Here is a 5,174-nt window from a genome sequence, read left to right on the forward strand (position 1 = left end):
CCAGGCTCACTCTACTAACTATGGACCAAACTTCTCTCCTTCTATGTCACCACGGTTAGCATGCTGATTTTGTTTTTATGTTTGCAACAGAGCTGTTGCATCTCCAGGTTTGAAAACCACATTTTAGGTCAGAGGAAAGAGAAAAGTTGGGAAGTGGTATATATATATATCTACACCTTAAAGTGAAATATAATTTATGGTACATGTGGTAATTTTACCTATAATAATTTTGCCTACCATATTTTGCAACCATCACCCCATGATTTTAGAATACTTCCATCACCCTTGAAGATCACTCATGCTAATTTTCAATCAACTCCTATTACCAAGTCCAGTCTCAAACAAGCGCTAACCTATTTTCTATATTTATGGATTTGCCTTTCTTGGACATTTCAAATAAATGGTATCATATAATATGTATGCCACTGTGGTTGATTTATCTCACTTTGTATAATGTTTTGAGGGCCATACATGTTATACAACATGTATCAGAAAAATACAGCTAAGATCCAGAGGCCCAAATTGAGGTCTGGAAAGAACTGGTGAGTGGAGTGACTAAGACACAAAGGGTGGGACTTAACAACAAATAGAATTGGGACATTAACCCTGGTGTGAAGCTGATAAGGCCAAACAGTTCTAGACAAATTTAGTGAAGTCTGAGATCTCCCAGAGATCATCTATTGTATAGAACAGACACTTCTCCCTCTAACAAGAGCTGCTGCACAAAGAAGCTCACCATGTCATATGAAGATTCTGTGCCTTCCTGTAATGATGGAGTGAGTGCAAAGTGTACTTATTCACATAAAAAAATGAAGAGTTTAGTTGTAAAGACTCCCACTTCATTCAATTTGATGGCTTAAAATAACTTAATAATGCTAATCCTCCCAACACATGAAAACACCTACAAATACCAGCTAAAATGTAACAAAATATTTTTTCATGTTCTTATTTGAGCATATTTTTAAATGCCCAGGTGGCAGAAATGAAAAGACAACTGGCAACCAAAATTGATAAAAGTCTGAATTTATGTAGTATAGAAACACTAATCCTGAAATGGGTAAATAAAATCAATTCCATGTAAATGCACTGTATATGTTTTGTTGTAACATTATCTGTAGAAAATAAAAATAAAAAGATTTAAAAAAAAAACAAACCAGTTTGCAAAAGGAAACATAGTGTTTGGGGTCTTAAAATCTTGCCCAAACAGAAAAAGTCAATACAAGTATTGCTCTCCTTCTGTCTGGAGCAAAGGGCATGAAACAAACCAAAGCCACAAAGAAGAAACTAGTCCACACAAACCAAGGCCTCTTCTAGCCGAAGACCAGAAGAAATAGATGGTGCCCAGCGACTGTTATTGACCATTTTGATACAATATAAGGCCCTGGATAGAATGGGAGAAAAATGTAGACTAAACCTCAAATTCCTAAAGATCAGGCTTAGACAGACTGAGTGAGACTGGAGAAATCCCCAAGACTATCACCCTAAGACAATCTTTTCACTTGGAACTGAAGCCACCCCGAGATCTATTTCATCCAAGTAATAGATTCACTTACAAAATAAATAGAACACCTGTGAGTAATATGTTCCCTGAAATAATCAACTGTGTTAGAACAAACTGCAAAGTCGCTTTGAACCACAAGTTCAGCAGTTCAGGCTCACCAACTGGTCCTCGGAAACCCTGTACAGGGTCGCTAATGGGTTGGAATTGATTCAATGGTACTTAATGCCAACAACATTGTAACAAACAGTCAATGTTTACCCAATTGCAGTAATGAGAATTCAGGAAGAGGAAGGGAAGCTGGATAACTGGAAGTAGAATAAAGAGAATGGAAATGATGACAATGCTGACACATTGCAAAAATTATAATAAATGTACACTTAGCCTGGTTCAGGGAAGATCTGAACAAATAGCATAGTATCAAGAGGGTGCATCCAATGTAAAGGACGTGTCCAAATACACTCCTCACTTTCTCCTTTTCCAAAAGAACATGCAAAGAGACTTGCAACAGGAAACTTGAGAGCTGTGGATTCCTTGGGGGAACACCAGGATGCCTTGGAATTCATCATGAACAGGTACCAGAAACAATTGTTACAGCTGATGATTGCCAAAAAGCAGTGGACACTGAACCAGTCCTGAAAGCTCCCCAGTCTCACTCTGCAGAAATTGGAAGTCAAATGGAGAGAATCTGTGAAATGGGAGAGGTGATGAGGAAAGCAGTTCAGGTAAATAATAACCAGTTCTGTAAAGTTCAGGAAAAAACAAGTTCAATTGGAGCTCGAAAATAAGGAACTTCAAGAATTACTATCAATCAGCAGTTAGTCTCTTCAGGTCAGTAAGAAGACTCAATGAACACTGCTTTCCAAACTATCAAATAACTCACTTCCAGAATGATAGAAGATTGTCTATCCAGGGAAGAAATTGTTATCTATCCATTGGCTTATTGTTTTTTCTGTGCCTTGCTTCAGGTGTGATTTAACATCCTGGTGTGGCACTGTAGGATAAGCACTGGACTGCTAATCCCAAGGTCCTCAGTTCAAACCCACAAGCTGCTCTTTGGAAACTCAATACAGTGTCACTATGAGTTGGAACTGACTCAACAGCATTTAACAACAACAACAACAAAAGCACCAGGTAGCAGTTTAAAATTGCTAGCCAATATCAGTTGCCTACAAAACAACTTTCAAGTGTGTTAGTTAGAACACACACTGTATTTCACTATTCCCTTCTCCAAGAGACTACTTTTAACTCTTATTTCTAGGACCTCAATTTACATACCCTTGTCAGTTCATTTTATTTTTACACTTCTCTGAAACTTAGAGCATTTTATTATAAACTGGCAATTTTACTTTACATAGGATGGTAAAATGCAATTCTAAAGAAATCTAAAAAGAGATGTAACTTTAAAAATATTTTGCATTAACCTGGATTTTTCTCGTTTAACAAAAAAAAAGTGGTATGATTCCATGGAACTAGACTGGCAGATTTTCTGACTTGTAATGTCATTCACCTTCTCTGAAGTTTTAAGTCTCTAGTGCTGAGATTTGTCACTTTATGGCCTTAATTTGAGAGGATTACTGCTTGTTGTTGTAAAGCGTCATTGAGTCGGTTCTGACTCATAGCGACCCAGTATAGGGTTTGTAAGGAGCATGGTGGGTTTGAACTGGTAATCCCCAGAGACTATATTTAAAAATAAGTTACTGTTTTTTGTTTTGTTTTTTTCAGGTTGTTGTATGGTTGTCATGTTCAAAACTGCTGAAAAGCTTGTCCTTGGGGTGTATATGTACTTATATGAACTCCTTCCGTTCAAAAAGTATGGATATCTTCTATTTAGTCTGTTAAATTTAAGTAGTCATTACTAATGTTAGTCTTTGGCTTTCATTTTAGATCCATTTTTCACAATGAAATAAAGTTTATCATCTAATGAGAATTACCATATTCAAAATACTGTATAGACAGTAACAAAGCATTGTTGAGATTCAAATACTGGATGGCTAACTAGGCTTATTCATCAACTCATTCTCAGCTTATTTTTCAAATTTACAAATTACTTCCTATACTATCTATTTAGGTTTTTCCACAAATAAAATTATGAATACTCAAAAAAAATTTAACTAATGTCCACAAAATCACATATAATTTTTATATAAATTGTTAAACGGGAAACTAATTTACAATGTATGTGTGCTTATTAATTTTGTGAAAGTGGGATCAATTTCACCTCATAGCCATCTTGTGTAGTTCTGACTCATAGTGACCCTGTATACGATTTCCAAGGAGCGGTTGGTGGGTTTAAGCTGCTGTTCTTGCAAGTCAAACTGACCTTGTGGTCTAGTGCATTATGTTGCAGTGGTACACCAGGACTCCAAAAAGAACATGGAAATTAAAAACCCAAAATAAAATTGCATAAATAATAACAAAATGATCAATAATTACAATAAATACCAGTAGGCTAAATAAACCAGTAAAGTTATGTATGTTGTTGTTGTTGTTAAGTGCCATCGAGTCGGTTCCGACCCATAGCGACCTTGCAGAGGATTGCCAAGGAACGACGGGTGAGCTTGAACCACCAACCTTGCAGTTCAAACCGACTTTGCAGTCTAGCACATTAACCCACAGCGCCACACCAGGACTCCAAATTTATGTATAGTTTCTGTCTAATTTAAAATATAGTAATAAGTACACTGTAGGATAAGCACAGGACTGTTAACCACAGATGACAACACAGAAAAACCCAACATTTTTAAATGACTGAAAATTAAGGGACGAGAACAGATACACTAGGAAAATACTAATCAATGAAAGTAACAGAAAAACAATCAGGGGATAAATTTTAAGCAATAAATTAAAGTCATAAGTAGGAAAAAGCATATCAAGTGAGCTAATATACTTACATTCAAAAATGAATGAGAATATCTGATTCTTACAGAACAAATGTTTTGTATTGTTTTCACAGCCATGAAGCGACCATGATATTGTATGCATGATTAATCAAACTAAGATTATCTGTGTAAATTGGAAACAAATAAAAATCCTTTGCTTTTCATAATGCCTATCATATTTTTCTGCACATTTATTCCTTTGAAAACTGTGGATTCAGTCATCTTTTTGAGCGGTTAGAATATGTAAATAAACTGAGTTGTCACACGAATAATTGCTCTGGTAGCGTAGTGGTTACGAATCGGGCTGCAAACCTCAACATCAGCAGTTCGGGAGAAAGATGAGGCTTCTGCCCCGTAAAGATTTACAGCCTCAGAAACACTATACAGGGTCGCTATCAGTCAGAACCAACTCTACGGCACATAACAATAACAACAACAAATGAATTATATCCTGATGATACTTCCACTTAGAAATTTAATTATGACCTAACAATAATTGACAGATTTTGAAGAAATAGAGAATTTTATTTCTCATGTCAGTTAATAAAGTGTAAAAAAATCTATTATTATAAAAAGTTAGTAATACAAGGAATTTACCAATTTTGAGCATATATGAGCTCATAAATCTCTTTATTTAATCAAGATCAGTGCCATGACCCAAATGTGTGGCACTTTGCAGAATTAAATATAATGTAAAATAGGTGTTTGTGAATAACATCAGAGACCATTTAAAAGAAACAGAGGAATCATTAGAAAATTCCTGACATGGATTAACTCTACCACTGGATAATCAA

The 5,174-nt window shown here is 35.6% G+C and overlaps 2 pseudogenes; one reads left to right on the plus strand and one right to left on the minus strand.

Moving 5' to 3' along the window:
* LOC102841531 overlaps positions 1-300 on the minus strand; it is an 11,336-nt pseudogene extending 11,036 nt beyond the window's left edge.
* A 183-nt stretch (positions 301-483) lies between these two features.
* On the plus strand, positions 484-2,376 carry LOC102841912 (annotated as a pseudogene).
* Positions 2,377-5,174: the final 2,798 nt, after the last annotated feature.

Source organism: Chrysochloris asiatica, unplaced genomic scaffold (assembly GCF_000296735.1).
Source record: "Chrysochloris asiatica unplaced genomic scaffold, ChrAsi1.0 scaffold00014, whole genome shotgun sequence".
In the NCBI taxonomy this organism is placed as follows: domain Eukaryota; kingdom Metazoa; phylum Chordata; class Mammalia; order Afrosoricida; family Chrysochloridae; genus Chrysochloris; species Chrysochloris asiatica.